Raw genomic sequence first — 19,835 nt, forward strand, 5'->3', positions numbered from 1 at the left:
TCCTTGCCTCTTCTCTCCATGTGAATTTGTGCACATTTTTATGTTGGAACATGGTGTTAGTAATAACTAGTTCATGTCCTGAGCAGAAATCCAACAATTATTTGCCATTATTATTAGCTTTGCTCTTTTCTCCAAATTTTCCCAAAATAGTTTTGTATATCTCACAATCATTTCCTACTCTGCTATTTAGATCCCCAACAAAGATCAACTTTTCCTTTTTCATTGTGTCAGTTGCTTTTTCTAAAGCATTAAAAAATTCCTCCACTTCTTCCTTAGCAGAACACTCAGTGGGACCATAGGCAAATATAAGTCTCATTGTCCAGTTCCCCATTCTCATATTTGCCCACATTACTCTACTTGAGACTGACTGCCATTCAAGAAGATTAGCCTCGTATTTTTTGTTGAATACTATGGCTACTCCATCTTTTCCTTGATTGTCATTGCCTGAATATAACATTTTGTATTTATTGCTCAGAAAGATCTCACCAGTTTTTGTTTTTTCTGTTTCAGTCACCCCTATTATTTCGATCTGGTACTTATCTAATTCCTCAGCTAGCTCCATTTCTTTGCCATTCAGGCTTCTTATGTTGATAGTACTAATCTTTAACTCTGGTGATGTTGAGTTGGGGTGTGGTTTCAGATTTGTTCCAGTAACTGACTTTTCGCTGTTTTCCCTGATTCCCTGGCAAAAACAACGGGGATCTTGTTTAATCGGGCGACGCCCCAGCCGGCATGAAATTTTGTCATGTTGTACTATCATTTTTTTTATTTTGGTTTAACCAATAAGAATACAATTTGGTTGGCTAAATCCCAAATTGCCAGCCCATCCTCGTTAGTTCAGTATCCAAGTAGATACCCAACAGGGTGCACCACGAGAAGGTGAGGATTGGACATTAGGTCAGAAGCCCTGGTCGGTTCTCTGCATTCCTTTAAAGGCTATGTGGAGGTCTCCTCTCAGTTATACAGCTTTGACCCTTAAGCACATCATAATGGTAAGCTAATAATAATAATCCTCATCTGAAATCCTGCTAGATTGCAGATGAGGATATGGACTAGTCATTCCTAATATCGTGACATAAAGATGTGCACAAATTCACATGAAGAGAAAGATGCAAGAAATAAGAAAATCTCACTGACTACGTTATTGTTGATAATATCTTCATGCTGGTTCAGGACACAAGAGCATTCAAAGGATTTGAAACTGGAAGAGATCACCATTTAGTTTTGAGCAGAATAAAATTTAATAAAAAAAGAAAAAAAAAAAAATTCTAACCTCCACAACTGTAGCAATGTACTATAGGTTTACAACCTTTTGCGAGTGAGAGGTAACCCCCCCCCCCCCCCCCCCTGAAAGCTTAAGACTGAAATATAAGATCTGACAATATTGGAGTCCTGACAGATAAAAGAGTAATTTGGAGGAAAATTGTCAATAGAAAGTTGGTAATGATATAAACTTTTCATGTAGAAGAATGTTAAAAAAAAATCTTATACACCTTCCTCGAAAGTGCATATCAGAATCTGATAATGATGTATTCATTGTCTCGCCACCCCAGTTGATAGCGATATTTAGTTGAAATGATGCTGATTAACCTGAGTGAATATTTTTATTCCCAACAGTTGCATTTATTTTAAATTAGTATTATTCGTAATGTTTAACAGTAATTAAGAGTAGTGAACATCAATAAGATGGTACTCATAACCAGGACATTGCATAGCTGAAACAAGCTTAGTGATGGTGTGGATTTTTCAAAAACTTTATCAGAAGTGTAGTCCAAACTTAATACTGGTGGTACATGATGTGCGTGGATAAATAAAAGGAACTGGAAAGTGTGGATGTGCAAGAAGTACAATATATTAATGGCTTGTGAAATTTCAGCTTTCAAGAGAGTAGTGATCACATTATTTTTGGTTGAAGGGGAGCTAGTCTCACATGGAGGTGGCAGAGTTATCTTTCCTTTGGAGATTCAGTTTTTTTCATCCTGAAAAGCAGACAAACTAGCCTAAGAATACATGAAGCCAACAGAATAGCAACCTATGCAGTGGGAGGGGAGGGGTAATCTTCCTATCATCCGTAAAGCACCGTGCCTCCTGTGGTGTGCGGAGTACTCCTGTTGGCCCTTGAAACTCTGAGGGAGAGAGTGTGATTTTAGTGCCGGACCGTACCCATATCCGCAGCAGGTCTCCAAGTTGAACAGCCTCTCTAGTTGATAGAATAATGTAGGTAAGGGAAATTAAGACCACAATGATGACGATGTCTAGTTGGGAAGAAGTGGGAGTGCCCTTAAAGACTCTCGCTGTGACCCTATGCACATACACCATAGGGAGGTTCTTTTTAACTCACAGGCATTGATGTACTCATTGGATTCAGTTGGTGTTCTTGATGGTATGATGACACCTACAATGAATTACTCTGTGAGATGAATTATAAATGTGCTTGTGTTTCCCTAGTAGAGGTAGATGGGAATATAGCTTTTAGATTTAAGTTAGGTTCAGGTACCATGGGACATTAAGAACTGAATGTCTTTAGGTTCTTAATGTGAGACAGGAGTACATGCCAAGAGAGTCTGTCCTGCTATTAAGAATGGCAGGTTAGTTTTACTCTGCTGATGACTAGTCACTGCGATAGTATTCCTGCTCAGTACAGAACTGCAGGTTCTGATACTTGGTAAATGTGCTTGGTCAAGTGACCAGTGGTGCGAAGCTACCATCCGTAGGATTATGACTGAATGCCTCTAAGTCAGAATCCCATCTAGTCGCTGCAATGATACCCACTAGTGCCTTGCGCATTGAAAGGTAGCGCTAGCCGGAGTTGCTTCCGTACTGTTACAGTGCGATCGCTCTGGCAATGAGGCCACTAGAACAGAAGCATCAAGGCAGATGCGGCAGCTGCTTCCTATGCCACACCTGAATGGTGTGGCATAGGAAAAACTGGTCTGGGTGTCGTGCTTAGAAGAGCAGCCACCATACTGTGAGCTATTGACACTCATCCTATCAGAGCATTCATTTGGTTTATATGCAGCCAAATTGCTTGACTGTGAAGTTTGAGTGGTAGCAGACAGCACTTTTGAAGAGACCAAAAGCGCGCAGGGAAGGGGGAAAGGATGCAAGAGTTAGTTGAAAGTATCACTGACAGGAAAATGAGAATGATGAAATAACAAACAATTGCAGAACATTATATATGCAGATTCCATTACTTAAGGGAAACGAAAAGTGAGTGAGAAGCTTAAGATTTATTTTCCATGAGGAAAAAAAGACAAACAGTGTGACTGTGGTTTTTATATGAGAAGTAGACAAGCAGGAGGGATGGTGAAAAATTATATTACTGAAGAGACAACGATGTTATGCTGGATATAAGGTTGTTAAGGAGAGTGTAAGATCAAAGAGTAATACAAAAAGTGATCAAAATGATTCTGAGGTAGATGGCAATCTTGTCAGATGACAAGTTATCTGGATGGCAAAACAAAAACCAGACTGACCATAGAATGATAAAAAACTGATGGGATTCCTTATGGAAAAGAGCAGTGGTGATGAGTATATACAAATCATATTAGCAGAAGTTAAAAATAAATTTTTAATACTGGAAAAATTAAATTTTCAAAATCAAATGCACATAATCGGTGTGCAGTTGATCTCTTGGCATCAGTTTCTTAACTCCAAAGCAAATCTCCTCCCACTATTCCACAATTGAGTGACACAGTACTATTCACAGTACGCCTCCTCTGAAAACATCTGAAAAATACTCAGTAGCCTTGATACCAATCAGTCTTCTGGCACTGATGTATTACTCCAGATGTATTAAAAGAGCTTGTGCTCTAGAACTTAAACCCATATTGTACCATTTCTTCAAGCTGCTAATACTTATCTGGCACCTATACTACAGCTTGAAAGCACTCTTTTATCATACTCTCAAAAATAACGGAAAAGGTCATCAGCAGCCAAGTGCTTCACCACTTACACACTTGCCAATTACCAATATGGATTCCATCATTCTAGTTCCACAAAAGAATTCCTAGGCAACCTCACCCTCCTTTGGACACAAGCCATGTAACAGTTTGGAGAAACTCAAGTGGTCACTCTTGATAATTCCAAGGCATTTGAGTCTGGACCTATGGTATTCCTCCTTCCCTCTATGAATGGATGAAAACTTCCTCACTGGCTGACCACTGCAGGTCATGGTGGATAGTTCCCTTTCATCAGATTTTTCAATCAATATTGGGAGTACTTCAGGGTGTGTTTTCACCTGCATTCTTCCTCCTATATATATCAAAGATCCCCTTTCTCTGACAACCAATCCTAGTCACAGCTTTGCTCATGACAGTACTCTCAATTACTCTCATTTTCACACTGCATAGTACTCAGGTAATTCATATTTGAAGATCACCATCATCAAATTCCTGCCATGTACCCTCAAGGGGTTTACAGGATATGATACTACTACATGAAAAATTTACATCATTACTAACTTCCTATCTACAATTTTCCTCCAAATCAGTTTGTTACTTGTCAAGACTCCCACATTATCAGATCTTATATTTCTATTGTCTAAGGCACATTGTACCATATCAATCCACCTATATCTTGGTCTCCCTCTGGGTCGTTTTGCTGCCAACATGGCAGAGAACACTTGTTTTGCTAATCTTTCTTCACCCATTCTGTTTAAGTGACCATACCACCTGAGATTAGCTCTGCTAAAGCATTCCTGGATGCTGACAATGTCAAGTTCTTTCCTAATATCCTCGTTTTTAATATGATATTGCCACTGATCCCATCTGTTCATGCGTCTAATCTTTCTCAGGACTCTCATATCTGCGGTCTCTAGTCTTTGGTCAAGTGTTTTACTTCTGACCCAGCTCTCAGATCCATAAGTTAAAACAGGTTTGAAAACTGTCTTGTATACAGCTAATTCAGTGTTCTGACTAATTTCTCTCTTATTCCATATGAATTTATTCAATTGACTTCCTACCATACCAGCTTTGTTGATTCTGTTATCTATTTCCATATTTAATTTACCATCTTCAGTAAAAATCTTGCCTAAGTAGCTAAAATGTTTTACTTGTTCCACAGGTTCTCCATTCACAATACAGTTGACATTTTCAATGATTCTGCCTATTTTCATTGTCTTTGTCTTTTTAATGCTGACCTTCATACCATATCTATTACAACAGTTATTCAATTTAGTCAGGGAATCTTGCAGACTTGCAGCAGATTTATTTAGAAGTATAACATCTTTCGCATAAAGAAAAGAGCTGACATTAACATCTCCAATTTTGATATCAGGTTTAATACCACTTTCCTTCATAATGTGATCCATATAGATAATGAATAACAGAGGGGGGATAATGTACATCCTCTTCTCACTCCAGATTTAACATTAAATCATCTTCCTGTACTTCCTTCAATTCTAACCGCTGACTTACAACTCAAATACAGACTAAGTATTGCTTGATATAATGTCCCATTGACAACATATAACTGTAGTGTACTGAATAGCTTTTCTCTTGGCACATTGTCATATGCCTTTTCCAGACCGACAAAACTTAAATACAGATTTTTGTTATATTCCCATGATTTCTCCACTATTTGTCATACAGTGAAAATCTGATCCTGACAGCATCTATTTGGCAGGAATCCAGCTTATTCTTCCACAATTCTTCTTAACCGTTTCTCAAGTATACTGGCATATATCTTACCAGGAACACTCAGTAGGGAAATACCTCTGTAATTCTCACATTCAATTTTATTTCCCATTTTATATATGGGTACTATGAGAGCTCTACTCCAATCATCAGGAATTTGCCTCTCTGTCCAGGCCTTCTGAACTGTGCAGTGCAGCCACTGTAAGACTTTTATACCACCATATTTCAGCATTTCTGGTCAAATATCATCTGCTCCTGCTGCCTTTTCACATTCCAAGCCTTTGATGGCTTTTTCTACTTCAAGTATGGATATGTATACATGACTGTATGTCTTGTCATACAGTGAAAATCTGATCTGTTGAGTGTTTTTTACCACTGTACTACCACTGCTTGTTTCGTTTAGAAATTTTTCGAAGTAATTACTCCATACTTCAAGGATATCTTTTTCTCCGGTTTTCATGTCACCTTTATCATCTCTAACTGCTTTTACAGCACTCTTTCCTCCATTTCTAAGCTTCGTCACCAACCTTCGGAATATTTTGACACCTTCTCAATATTTATTTTCTATGTTCTTGCCACTAAAATCCTCCCATGATTTTTGTTTAGCTAGTTTTACAAAGTGTTTAGCTTTCTTACATTTGTCTCTGTATTCTCTAAGAGCACAAGCTGATTTATTTGCCAGGAACTTTTGATATGCTTTCTTCTTTTCCTTCATCTGTCTATATATATAGACAGGTATAGTCTTGGTACTATTTTTTTTTGTTCTAGATCAGTATTCTCCTATTCAATTCCTGACACTTAATAAATCTCACATCTGCCTGAACTTAGAATATTGTTCCCACATTTTAGGTAGGATCTCCTCAGAATGCTTGATTATATTTAGAGAGCAATCAGCTTAACTGATGATGACTCTCTCTCTCTCACCAGCTCTCTCCAGTAATGTGGCAACAGACCATGGATGCTCTGTTGCCACATTATGTTTTTTCTATAAGTATATTTATGAGTAGTGATCCACTCAACTAGTCACTACTATTCTTCCATTTTCTTCTAATCATATATGAATGAGCAGCTGCTGGTTCATGTCCACATTGAGTTCGATTCCAAAACTCATCAAAATATTTTTCATCCTCCTCCTTCATTCCCTATGCCACTGATCTTGGAATAGTCTTCTTTATACTGCTTTTTACCAATGATTTCAACTCTTAGGTCTTCAAGAAACACATCAACAATTCCCTTTCTTCTTTTCCCAAACTGGACTAAACCCAGCTAGTTCTCCAGTTCTGCATAATTATTTTGAAAGTATATTTGCAGAAATATTTCCTGCAAAACTTAGTTAAAATATATACAAACACATGCCAGATACAATATCATCAGCTTCAGGTGACGTTCGCATTTCATGATAGCTGTTATTATGTCTATTATTGATGTATAGTCTCTGAAGTACATTACTAGTTTAGTATTGTGGATGGGCTAAGAATTACATAATCCATAAATCCTGCTTTAGAGACCCAACTTGGCATTTGAAATCAATAGTATGATCACACAGGAAATTAAAAATGATCTACTACATAAGATGTAGACTACTTTGACTTCGTGTGTCCAGTGTACAGTTATTTTTTTCTCTTTCAACAACTTCACAAGTTTTCCTGGCTGAATCAATCAATCCCTTCAGATTCTGCCACTGGGTTTTTAATGCATCGATCTTGTTTTTGAATCTTCAATGATATCTGTATATGTAAATTAACACCACAGGCTTGTTCAACACTGATTATTCTGAAAAATTTAGTACTCAATTTTTTTTTTCAATACTCATTTTATCCTGCTCAATACAACATGGCAGAAAGCCAGCTAAATAAGTTTATATGGAATAAAAGAGAAATTAGCCAAAATCCCATACTTGCTGTACATAAGACAGTGTTGAAAGCAATACAATAGTTTATAAACAATATAAACAATAGTTAATAAAAAAACCAAAGACTGTGGATATTACAATGGCACACACAGGTGTAATCAGTAGTGGAAAATTAAAAATGAAAATAACAGAAAAGAACTTGATATTATTAGCATCATCAGAATGAGGTGTAAGAGATGAGACAGCGGTAGAGATCAATAAACAACAGATTAAATTGAGAGAAAGACAAAAGTGTTGAGAGGAAGCTAGTAATAATAAGTTTAATTGTGCTTGACAATCATGGTATCCTGTAAATCCTTAAGGTTACATACCAGAAATTGTGATGACAATCAAATCATTTTTTTACAAGTTAATATGGGAAAAAATCTGTAATATGGTCAGCCATCCTATCTTATTAACTGGAAGATAGGATGTAATCTGTAATCTGTTAGTGAAATTTTTCATTAAATTGTGATTTAGTCATAAATAATTTAGAAGCATTTAATAACAATCATGATTAAGTCAATTAAATAACCAAGCAACATATAAGTCATATCATACATAGTCCACCCAGAAGAGTAATACTGAACATTGTATACAGCCCAGCAAGAAAAAGATTTGGCCAGTCTCGTGAGAATATTTCTAGGTACATTCATATCTTTCTGGAACCCTATAAGATAATTTTTAGTTGCTATAAAAACATTGCTGAAATAACAAAATTAGATGACTAATTATGCAATGACAAATGACTCAAAATTCTACTATTAATTCTGAAACTATAACAATGAAATAATAACTCCTTTAGATCAATTTCCCTCTAAGCCATTCACACAAAATTTTTGCTTTCAGAATTTTTAATTTACAGTAAATAATTTTTGAACATACTATAAAAACGAATTATACAATAAGTCATACTTGTCACTTGTTTAATTTAGTAATTCTCCGATATCTCCAATGTAATATTACTCTAACCTAGTATGACCAAATTTATAAAACAGAACACTAATGGTGAGTTGACATTAATCAGCTGTAACACTAGTTAAAACAATCCTTTTAGCCCGATTAAAATAACATAGGTTACTTTCAAATTTATTGCCATCTTAGTCTCACATTAACATTGTCAAATTACACAATCTTTATTGAGAACATGGTCCAGGACATACACTATTAATATCTTTGTCATATATATTTTTAGATAACTGAATTTCTTCCAAAAGAAATTCTAAAGAAAGAGCCATAAAGCTTCATTTTTGCAATGAAAAATTATATAGGAAAAGATCTCAGGTCAAATTTTATTACACTTTAATAAGTTTTTACAAACATTTGGCTTTGAAATAATGTTGGATCTTTAAATATCCACTTTTCCTATATAATTTTACATCACCGAAATGAAGCCATATGGTTCTTTCTTTAGTAAAAGAAACTGACCGAGAGTTCACTTGCAGAAAACACACTAACTGACATTTGATTTCTTTAGCACTGAATGAGAGTTTTTGCTCGCTTACTGCCCAGTCTCCGAAGAGAACCAATCAGTTCGAAACAGCTGTCAGGCCAGTGAAACCTTTATCAAATGCACTAATAATAGGTGAATATATGGAAGCTTGGGTAGCACTCATGTCTTTTAAGTAGTACAATTCGGGGATGCTGAGAATTATATTCTTGTAAGCTCTCAGGTCAACTTAAGAAAATTTCATACTTTCTACAAACATTCAGATTTGGAATAATGTTGGATCTTTAATACCCACTTTTCCTATATAATTCTTCCAATAGATTTGGCTGTTCCTTTATAAAATTGTGAAAGTCTATGTATGAAATATCTTGAAAATATGTTTTTGTATTAATATTGCCTGAGCAGTTTCAACGAACAACAGGTTCCTTTCATTAATCCAAAATTCATTTATTAAAGAAAACACCCTCTTTAATGTTGCATTTGTGCCCAGTATTCCCAACACAAAACTCACATGTATTATGTACCTAAAACTAATTTTTTTATTTTTCATTGTTTGAAATGACTGAGTCTATCTCTCCCTATTCATCACACCACGTTTCTTCCAATATAATCAACCTTAGATTTATGTATATTCTTCACACGATTCACTTCAGTGAATAGTTTGTCTTCATCTATTACTTTTAGTACGTTAATGTAAATTATGGATATGCTTTGGAACAACACATCAAGATAAAGGAATATTTAATAAAACTCATTTAAAGATTTTATGTAGCCATGAAATAAATACAAGTGAAATTATTGGAATTCCGAAATCTCATAGGAGAAATGATATTAGTAGATCACATTCTATCCACAGCTCAGCAAAAGGCTTGGCACAGTTACCTATTCTAGGAAGGTATCATAGAAAGTTTAACAGTTTCAGTATATTCAACAAATCTGATGACACCATTCTCTAGAGGACATTGCCATCACTAGTTTTTGAGGTCCAAGACAACAGATGTAAAAACTGTTGTGCATTTCTATCGAGCATTTGTTATGTCAGAGTAATCAGTTCTTGTGCCACTTCTCTGCCACAAAGTTTAATTTTTTTTGTATTACACATTATAAGTTCACCATCAATGAATTTGAACCAGAGAAGGGACTGTGGATTATTAAGAAATCCCTCAGGAATCTGGCTTGTACTGTGTGAATAGAAAACATGATTTAAGACAATCAAACATTTTGATTATTTTTTCCACAGCAGGTAGCATGGAAAGCTATTTCATCTTAACAATTCCTAAAACTTGCTTGTATTCTACTTCAAATTGCAGAAGGAATTCAGTGACTCAACTGTAATAGTGAAAACATGAAAATGTTGAAATAAAAATACTTAACCAAAACTGGGATCAACTTCAGGCTTGAATGACTTGATAAATCTACCATAACAGATATATATTTTGCCTTGTGTAAATCACACGTCGTTTCATAAAATGCAAAAAAGGTAATACATTCACTATACTTTCACTTTTTGTTCTTGCAGGTGTGAATCTTTTTGAGAATAAGCTTCATATGATGGAAGATGTGGAATCAACTGATTTAAATGAATGGTTATGAAAGATACTATGGAAAGTCGGCAATCCTTGTGCAGTAAGACGTTTCTGTTCATCATTTGCATCTTGTTGTTTTCTCATGAAAGAGTTACTTTATGGCTTGCAGTTTTTTAGAAATCAGCTAAATTGAATATATCACTAGCTAAGTCGAAAGCCCTGAAGTCTTTAAAATGCAATAAGGTGCTAGGGAAAAGTGTTTTTTAAACGGTGTATAGTGTGAATTCTTTTGTAAATTATGCTACATTTTTTTTCTCAGTAACACAAGGGTTATTTAGTGTTCTGCTTTTGGAGTTTCGCTGGGTTATCAAGAAGGCAAGGTCACAGACGGTAGCATTGCAGTGGACGAGAAGATAAGTTTTCGCTATCTAGTATAGTTGAATATAGCATTATATTTATTTATATATATATATCTGTGATACAGTGTTCATATATATTTTTTAGCAATTAGATTAGTAGTTATGTACTTGGCAGTAAGGAATGATGGAAGGCACAACTGCAATCACAAATGGTGTGTCACCGAGTCCTCTACCATTTAAGAACTCTATTATATGTAATATAATAAAGGACTTTGTGGCACGCAGCGATTGCAGCATGTATGCTTCCCAGGAGTTGGATATATGGCGGGTGAGAGCGTATATGAGTAAAATGCACACAGTGGGAGGAAATTAATGAACTAGATATATCAATAACTGACCTAGTTGCTTCAGGGGCAGGAAATGAATGTCCGGAGACGAGTAGTGTGATAGGAGAGAATGACGAATGGGAGACGAGTAGTGTGTGATAGGAGAGAATGATGAGCAAAGTATGAATGAGAAAATAAGTCGGGAGTGTGCAAGGCTTGAGTTACGGAGATGGTTTTGATTGGGTAAATGAATAGCGAGTAAGAGTGACTAACTTGCAGAGAAGGATAGATGAGCTGAAAGAGGAGGTGGAATATCTTGTGAACAAGATGAGAAGTATGAAAGATGAGGTTAGGAGAATGGAAGAGATGTATGCAAGGTGAATCAGAGTAGGAGTGAGAGAAAGTTTTGGGAATGATAGAAGAGGAGAGAATACAAGCAGTAGGAGAGAGGGAATGAGAGAGGGGGTTTGGGAATGATAGGAGAGTATAGAAACAGGAGAAGACAGGGAATGAGAGAGGGGTATAGGAATGATAGAAGAGGAGAGAATGGGAACAGTAGAAGAGAGGGAATAAGAGAGTTATGGGAATGATAGAAGAGGAGAGAATAGGATAAGTGGAAGAGAGGGAATGAGAGAGAGAGTTATGATAATGATAGAAGAGGAGACAATGGAAATGGTAGCAGAGAGGAAATGGTAAGATGTGTAATGTATGGTGACTCAATGATCCGTGGTGTGCAAGATAGGATGTGTGAGGAGTGTTTGCCTGGAGGAACAATAGAAAGTGTGGCTATGGCAATTAAGAGGGGTGAAAGGGTAGATGAGATGATTGTCATGGTAGGAACAAATGACTTGAGAGGTAATGTAAATTGGACAGTGAGAGATATGAGATTCTTGCTTGAATTAGTATGAAAGAAGACGCAGAGAGGAAAGATAGTGTGTGTGTGTGTGTTGCTTAGGTATGATTGTGATGAGCTGAGCAGAAGAGCAGTAATATTGAATAACATAATAGCTAAAATGTGTTAGAAGAGAGGAGTGGAATATGTGGGTGCCTGGAGAGCTTTTCAGGACAGAGAGGAATTGTATGTGAGAGACCGCTTGCATTTGAATGAGGAAGGACGTAGGCATCTAGAGAGATTGCGGTTTTGAATGAGTCAGTGTATCAATGCAGGGAAACTAGAATGCCCAAGGTGGATGGTAGCAGCGGTGGTCTCTTGTGGGAAAAGGTACTTGGAAGAAGGGGGACAACATCAGGTAGAGCTGAGCCCAGTGGAGTCTAGAGGGGATAATGCTGGGTATAGACATAGAAATAGTGGCATTTTTATGCTTTATACTAATGTCAGGAGTATCCGAAATAAAAGAGATGAATTGGTAGTGCTGATAGCATCAGTCTGGCCAAAGATTATTGGGATCACTGAGATGTGGTTGACAGAAGAGCATATAATAACAGGAATAGAAGTAGCAGGGTACAGCATTTTTTGTCAGGATAGGAAGGGAAAGCGTGGTGGTGGAGTACTGCTTATGATAAGTGACAACTTATGTCCTCTAAGAGCGGAGGCTTTGGAAGGCAGTGACACTAATGATTTTGAAAGCATATGGTATGAGGTAGAGATAGGCAAAATGGGATATTTAGTGGGGTGTTGCTACAGAACAAGGAGCACAGAGGATGGGGACCAGGAGATGTTTAGACAGTTGAGCTTGGCAAGTACAAGAATGATTGTTATGGGAGATTTAACTACAGCAGTATAAATTGGGGAGAGGAAGATGCATTCAGCAATAAGGGAATGGAATTTCTAGAATTCTTGAGGGAGACAAATATATTAGGCAACATGTAATAGAGGGAACAATAGGTTAAAGAGTTTTGGATTTGGTCATAGCATCAGAAGAGTTGATAATAACTGAGATGACATCTCTCCCACCAGTTGGAGAGAGTGACCATGTGGTTATGACTTGGAAGATGAATAGACATGCAGGAGTATCAAAGACACAGGAGCATATGTGGAATTATAAGGCAGGTGATTAAAATAGCCTTAGATATCAACTTGAGGCAGTTCCATGGAGTGCAGAATTGGAAGGCCAGGATATCATTAGTGCTTGGGAAATTGTGAAGGAATATTGTCAGCAGCAATAGTAAGCTGTATTCCACAAGTGAAGAAGAGGCCACAATTTGGTGTAAAGTGGATGACAAACAATATTAAACAGGAGCTGCATGTGAAAAAGAAGCTATGGAAGAGATATAAGGAGACAGGTGAAGAGCAGATGCATGAAGAGTATAAGACACAGGCCAGAAGAGTGACTAGTATGGTAAGTAAGGCAAAACTGGAATATGAGAAGAGACTGGCCCTAAGATCCAAAGAAAATCCTGGGGAATTTTTTACCTATGTGGCCAGTAGGAGGAGAAATGATTGTGGAAAAATGACATTTTGGGATAAAAATGGGAATAGAGTGACTGATGCAGAGGACATAGTGGAATTGTTCAAAGAACACTTTATTGGTGTATTTCATCCTGGAGGAGTAAATTTTAATACTAGAGGGATAGGGCAGGTTCGAGGTTTAGAGGAGCAGGAGGAGAACGTGTCAGTAAAGCTGTGGGATTGGATGGTATTTCACCACGAGTTTTGAGAGAATGTGCTAAGGAACTGACAGCTCCTTTGACCTGGCTTTTCAATGAAAGCCTGGCTATGGGAAAGGTACCCAGGGAATGGAAGGAAGGTAAGACAGTGCCATTGCATAAGGGCGGTAGCAGACTGGAAGTGTCTAATTATAGGCCAGTTTGTGTGTCATCAGTAGTTGTTAAGTTCTTGGAGAAATTAGTTAGGGACAATACACAATATTGGGCAGATGAGGATAATGTTATCTGTGAGAGTCAACATGGATTTGGGGGGGAGTGCTCGTTTTAATAATATGCTAGACTTTTATAATAAAGTTACAAGAGCAGTAGATGAGGGTAAGGCATATACTGCCATTTTCTTGGATTTAGCGAAGAAGCTGATATTTAAGTTGCAGCACATGGGTTTGGATGTCAGGTTGGTCAACTGGATTCAGGATTGGCTGTCTGACAGGAATCAGAGAGTTGTGTATGGTGGGCAGTTTGAAGGAGGCAGAGAGTTACAAGTGAGGTCCCATAGGGCTCAGTACTGGTATCTATATTGTTTAACACCTTTATATCAATAACTGGGAAGGGTTATTAGTAATAGTGCAGATGTGGTAGTCATGCAAGAGGATTTAAATAAGCTAGACAGATGGGCAAATGAATGGGGGGTGTCGGTTTAATGCAGCAAAATGTAAGGTCTTGAGGTTTGGGACACATTGATGGGATGCTGCATACTCTATTGGAGGAGATATACTGGAGGAAGTAGGGAAGACAAGAGATCTGGGGTTGATGATTGATAGAAACCTGAAATTCAAGGGACATATTGCAAAGGTGGTGAAGATAACAGAGGATTGCTGCAATAATGAGAAGGACGCTGACCTGCAGAGATAAAAGAGTTATCATTCCATTTTATAAGACCCTGATCAGACCACACGTAGAGTATTGTTCTCAGATTTGGTCTCCAGGGTTTGAAGGGGATAAATTAGCTGTGGAAAGGGTATAGAGGCGGATAACAAAGACAGTTTCAGGACTGTACAATATTAGTTATGAGGATCAGCTGAAGGAATGTGGACTGCAGAATTTGGTGGATAGAAGAAGGAGAGGTGATATGATTGAGACTTTTAAACTGTTGAGAGGTAGTTACAGGGTTGACACTGGGGAGTTCTTTCGCTTGGTTGAACAGCGGGAAGGAGTGATGACAAGGGGCCATCCCTGGAAGATATGAAAGGAAACTGTGAGCAAGAGGGTGAGGAGTGGTTTCTTTGCATGGAGGGTGGTTGAACCGTGGATTGCCTGATAGAGTGGTGAGAGCGAGAATGGTCAATGAGTTTAAGGAGTGGTATGATAGACTTTGCGTTTCCTAGGAGGGATCCACGACGATGAGTCTTTTGACTCCTTGGAGGCCTAAATAATAATAATGATAATAATAACAACAGGGTCATTTACAAAGGCTTCCAAAAGAAACTGTACAGTAGTCCTGGACACCAAATCTTATGGACAGAAAATGAAACTACTCCTAGGGGACTGGATTACATACTCTCAGATTACTAAAGATCCTACCAAAATTCAAAAGCTCCATAAGCTACTGAACAAACCAACACCCACAGACCATGGACCTGTTAAAAAAATTCAGATTGCACCATGCAAGTTTCCCCAAGAATGTATAATATAGCACCAAAACTACAAAGTAATCATCCATGAGTATTATTATTATTATTGTATTGGTACCTCCACAGAATCTGAAGGCTCAGGAGACCCAAACTATTCACACAATCTCTATGAACCCATTAACAGACAAAGCACTAATAATTCTGGATTCTGGCAACTCATTCCATTATTCCCAACTCAACAAGTGAAAAATATCTAGTCATCACACCACTACCAACCACACTTTTAGTCACCTTCCAGATGACCTCTTGTTCTGCCCCTCTAGTCAAGTGCTGAAACATTTCCCTGCATCAACCCTAAAAAAAATCCTTTTGAGTAACTCAAATGTTTCTATCATAATCTGCTCTTTTTTGTCTGTCAACCAACTTCCGCAATCCACACATCCTCAATCTATCTTCATAGGAAATGTTCCATAGACCACTTGCCAACTTGGTTGCTCGCATCTGAATCCTCTTGAGAGCTTTCTCATCCTCAAGATATCTAGGAGACTAGACCTGAGCACAGGAATCCAGATGTTTACATATAAAGAGATAAAGAGGTTATTATTCCCCTTTATAAAGTGTTGATACTTCCACATTTGGATTACTGTGCTCAGGTCATCCTTGGAGATGAGGAGGCTGTGGAGAGGGTTCAGAGAAGAGTGACCAAGTTGGTGAGTGATGTAAAAAATGCCTCCCTACATTGATAGATTGAGAGCTTGTGAATTGCAGAGATTGGTTGATAGGCGAAGAAGAGGGGATATGATAGAAACATTTAAATTACTGAAAGGTTTTTATAGGATTGATGCAGGGGAAATGTTTCAGCTGTGTGATAGTGATGGAAGAACAAGAGGTCATCCCTGGAAATTAAAGAAGAGTGTGGTTAACAAAGGTGTTAGAACAAGGTTTTTTGCCTGGAGAGTGGTGAATGAGTGGAATTCATTGCCTGACTTAGTTGTGAGCTCTTTGTCTGTAAACGAATTCAAGAAGGAGATATGACAGATATTGTTTTACTAGTTTGGGTCTCCCACGAGTCTACTGACTCCGTGGAGATACCCATAATAATAATAATAATAATAATATCAGGGCCTTATAAAGAGGAATAACAACTTCCTTATCTCTGCTTGTTAGCGTGTACTTCAATATATCCACCAAAGTTTAACTCTCACTCTACCCCATCCCTAAATCCCTAGCTTCATGTATTTCTTGATGTACAGTTCCATCAATGTGGTACACAACTTGTAATCTATTTATCCCAAAATGCATAACTTTACATTTCTCCACATTAAACTCGCACCCATTATCTTTTGCCCATACTGACAGCATATTTAAATCATCCTGCAAGTTCTTCACATCGCCTTGATTCATTATTGCTCTACCTAATTTGCATCAGCAAACAATTGAATATTTCCTTTCAGGTTGTTTCATATATCATTTATGTACAAATTAAACAGTAGTGGTTCTAACATTGAAACCTTGTGACACACCACTGCTCACCAGCTTTCACCTGGATTCTGCTGTTCCATATACCACTTTCTGATATCTGTCCAGCAGCCACCCTCTTATCCAAATAACCATGTGGTATTCACTCAAATGCCTTTGAAAAATTAATCAGAACCATCGCGTATAGCCATTTCCTCAACTCAGCTGTTACTTTATTATAAAAAAGTTAGTAAATTACTAATGCATGATTGCCACTTCACAAAGCAATGTTGCTCCTCACATAGTATCATATCTTACCCATCCATTCTTGAATTCTCTTTCTGACAAAATTTTCCAGTACTTTTACCATCACTCCTGAGATACTGATTGATCTATAATTTGCTTGCTGCAGAAAGCCCTCCCTTACGCAAGGGAAGGCCTACTTTTGAGTTTTACCCAGGGGTTGACAGTTTCCTTACACTTTCCTGCAAAAGGTGTGCTGATATCCCATTTAATCTCACAGCTGTATTTAAACTGAGATTCTGCAATATCCTAAGAACATCTAATTCATCCACATCTGTTTCCACATAAGTTTCTGTAACATATATCACAGCATAAACCTTACTTGAATGATATATCCTTGCAAAGTTGCAACTCAGTAACTCAACTATTTTATCTGCTTCTGTCGCCTTGCGATCACAAGCACTCATTAAGGTTATTCTTCCTCTTATTTGCCACATAGTGAAAAAAAAAAATTTTAGGATTTCCTTTGGCCTGCTCAGCTAGTTTCTTCTCTTAATGTGATTTTGACTTCTTTACCATACTAATCATCTTTCTTGCCCTACCCTTGTACCATTCATAATTTTGCTGGTCATCTATCGCCTTATATTTTCTTTTCTTGTTCTGAAGCTCATGCTTAATGATATTACTCATCCATCTAATTCCTACTTGATTAACTCTCCTTATTTCAGATTCACAATTTAATATTGCTTCCTCTAGATGCCCCTTAACTATCTCATGCACTACTAACATCATTCCTTTGTAGGGTTTTATATGCTATGGCACAGCTTACAGCTTCCTTTTAAGCTTGTCATAATCAGCTATCTTGTAGCTCCACACATACCCTCTTCTTCACAGAATATTTCTGCGATCTCCGAAATCAAGACTGCATGGTCACTTTCCCCAATGGGAAGCATTGCACACCTTAGTTACGGATAGCTCTTCTGATCCTATGACCAGATCAAATACTCTTGGATCCTGAGTCCCCTCCATCAAATACTGCTTCAAGTATCTCTCAGTAGGTATATAAATTCCGTTTCTTTACTGCCATGTGATCTCTCTTCCTTCGTTCTAATCTATATCTCCATAGCTAAAGTCTCCCATAATAATCACTCCACCTGCATTCGTATTTATTTGCTGATGCATTAGCCGGCAAAGGTTGGTCGATTAGTAGAGCCTCTGCTACTAATGGCTCAGTTAAGTAAGTTTGAGCGTGGTTAGTAGTTGGAAGGGGGCCAATCGTTCGATGCTGTTGGCACACTCTCCCTCGATGAGTCTTTGGACTCCCTGGAGGTGTCAAATAATAATAATAATAATAATAATAATAATAATAATAATGCATGTCTTTCAGATCATCCCTGGAACTCCTGGCCTACAGCAGCAAGCAGCTGTATATTTTGTCTTACTGGCCTTGATCTCACACCAGCCTGCTTCAAATGACCAGCTTCTCTCTCCTGCTGCCAATCTCCTATTCTTTTTGGCTGCAATTCATCTGCTATCATCAGCAGTACTCCTCTCTCCGTCCTATTTTCTCTATCTTCCCTGAAAATACCAAATCCTTCACACACTATCACTGTATCATCTGTTAGCCAAGTCTCACTAATGTCTATAACTTTTGGTGAGATTGTACTAATCAATGCCAAAAACTTCTTCTGCTTGTTCCTAATACTTCTGGCATTAGTATACTGAAGCCTCTTCTTAGGCCTTCAACCACATTTATTCCTAAATTGACTACCTCTTCAATATTTTTGCTTCCGAGATTACTTTCCGCATTTGCTGGTCCTTCTCTCTCACTTGCCTCATGAGTCCCTTCACTCATTCACCTACATCCACCCTAATTGCTTTACATCGAGCATGCTGAAGTACAAATTTCCTGAATTTGTACTTCAGCATGCTCGATGAACAAAGCTTTCTAAACACCTAATACCAAAACCATTTAGATGCAGTCTATCAGCATTATAGAAACCCTTTCCATCAAACACAGGCAATAGGTCCAAAAACTATATCATTCATCACTGTGTATGATTCGTATGCTATCAATACCCTCCTCCTTAATTTGTCCCGTTCATAGACTGTTAGGAGACTTACAATCCTAACCTTCTTGTTATTCATTTTTGCTTTGTCCAACAACTTCTTCACATCCTCCCTCATAGAATACTTCCCACTTCTGATATCATTAGTACCAAAAAAAAAGACAATCAGTTCTTTTGCCTCACCTTTTTGCATCTGGATGGCATGTTTAATATCATTAAGATATTTCATGTTGGTTTACAGTGTTTCCAAAGTGGGGCATATGCTCCACAGAGGGGCAATTAGAAAATGATGTTGCATTCATCACCAATATAGTCAAAAAATCAACATTGTCAGCGATAAATTATCGATGCTGCAATCCTGACTATCTGAGAAAAAAAACTGACAACACTAGTTCAGCAGTCAACATAAATACTTGGCAGCATAAGTGTGTTAAGACTATCTCATAGAATATGAGATATGTATGTAAAGTGACAGATGCTATGTAAAGATCATAGCATCTGTCACTTCTGAAAAGTAAACACCGCCAATTTAACTTTGTGCAGCTTTTGTTGTAGAAACAACGAGGCAAGTTTGTTTAATTTTTTTAGGTATTGTCAATGTTTTTTATGCTAACATGCATTTTTGAATGTAACATTTTTACATGTTAGTTTTCTGGTTACCCAAAAGTTGCACTACTC

General features: G+C 37.5%; 1 protein-coding gene across 7 annotated transcripts in view; it reads right to left on the bottom strand.

Annotated features, from left to right (window-relative positions):
- Positions 1–19,835, bottom strand: part of drk (growth factor receptor-bound protein 2 drk) — a 230,243-nt gene that overhangs the window by 171,379 nt on the left and 39,029 nt on the right. For all 7 annotated transcript variants that reach the window (XM_090405856.1, XM_090405852.1, XM_090405855.1 and 4 more), the window contains exon 2: positions 8,089–8,197. The gene's annotated coding sequence lies outside the window, so the exon portion shown is untranslated. The remainder of the gene's footprint in view (positions 1–8,088; positions 8,198–19,835) is intronic.

Source organism: Typopeltis vanoorti, chromosome 15 (assembly GCF_054136105.1).
Source record: "Typopeltis vanoorti isolate ZY-2024b chromosome 15, IOZ_Tvanoo_1.0, whole genome shotgun sequence".
In the NCBI taxonomy this organism is placed as follows: domain Eukaryota; kingdom Metazoa; phylum Arthropoda; class Arachnida; order Uropygi; family Thelyphonidae; genus Typopeltis; species Typopeltis vanoorti.